The following is a 1,177-nucleotide window of genomic DNA, read 5'->3' as shown; positions in this document are numbered from 1 at the left end:
TTTATGATCTCCTACAGGATCAAACTGTGTCCTTCATGTTCAAAGTCCACAGGAATCTGCTTCCTGCTGCATTCAGACCCGCTCTGAAACTGGAGGCGGTTGGACTTCAGGGACACAAAGCTGTTCAGAACCTCCAGAGGAAGAAGTCAAAGAAAGAACAGATGCATTTCTGTCAGAGCGGTGAGTTGATGGAACAACTATAAAGAAAAGAATGTGGATGTTTGTGTTTCAGATGAAGTTCTGGAATGAGAGGACTCAGCTGGGAGACTGTTGGAATCCTACAGAATCCTGGATAAGATCAGATTCCATTGATCCAACATCTGTTTGGATTTCTGGATCATGAAGGATGAAATAATTTGGAGGACTTGAAAGGAGAATCAGTCATCTGAGCTTCAGATTTTTCAATCACATTTGATCCGGTTGTGATTTTTCTTTGCTTCTTTTTTCCTCTTTCAACCAAAAAAACAAAGTGAAGAGCTCCACCTCTGCAGGAGGAGACCATGAGCTCGAGGCTTTTGTGATCTTCAAACATTGACTTCTGCAGGGCGGAACAGGAAATGCAGCTTGATGTCTGAAATGTTTAATCTTCATCAGATGAAAAGAGAGGCTCTCGAGTGTGAAGAACGTCTGAACAGCTCTGATCATTTTCTGTTGATTCTGCTCGGATGTTGCTTTAAACTGTTGCAGTTTGAACAGAGTTCTGGAGGATTTTCCATCATTTATGGATCAGACTCAGACTTACCTGCAGAAGGTGAGAGATGATGGTTTCCTTTATGGAAGCAGACTTGGACACCAGCAAACAGGTCAAAGGTCTAATGTCAGTGAGGAAACTCAGAGTTCATCCAGATGTTTAGTTTTAGTCCAAAAACATCAAAACAGAGAGGCTGGTTCAGATCCACAGAGTCCTGTTGTGATCAGGGTCCTGATCAAGTTGCAGACAGAACTTATCAGAATATTTGAATAATCATCAAGAACACTGCAGGAAAACAAAAGTCTGGTGATGCTGCTTAAGACATGAAAATTAAGCTCCAAAAGCAGAAACTTGATTCTGATGTGGAGATGATGATGAGAGTTTCCTCTGCAGATGAGGGCTGGAAGAAGGTGTGTGTGAGCTGATCCAGTGGATCCAGTCAATCCAGCAGCATGGATCAGTGTGAGGACACACAGGAGGGAGCCC

This window comes from Oryzias melastigma, linkage group LG2 (assembly GCF_002922805.2).
Source record: "Oryzias melastigma strain HK-1 linkage group LG2, ASM292280v2, whole genome shotgun sequence".
Classification (NCBI taxonomy): Eukaryota; Metazoa; Chordata; class Actinopteri; order Beloniformes; family Adrianichthyidae; genus Oryzias; species Oryzias melastigma.
The sequence above is the reverse complement of the archived record's forward strand: the minus strand, read 5'-3'. Positions refer to the sequence as shown.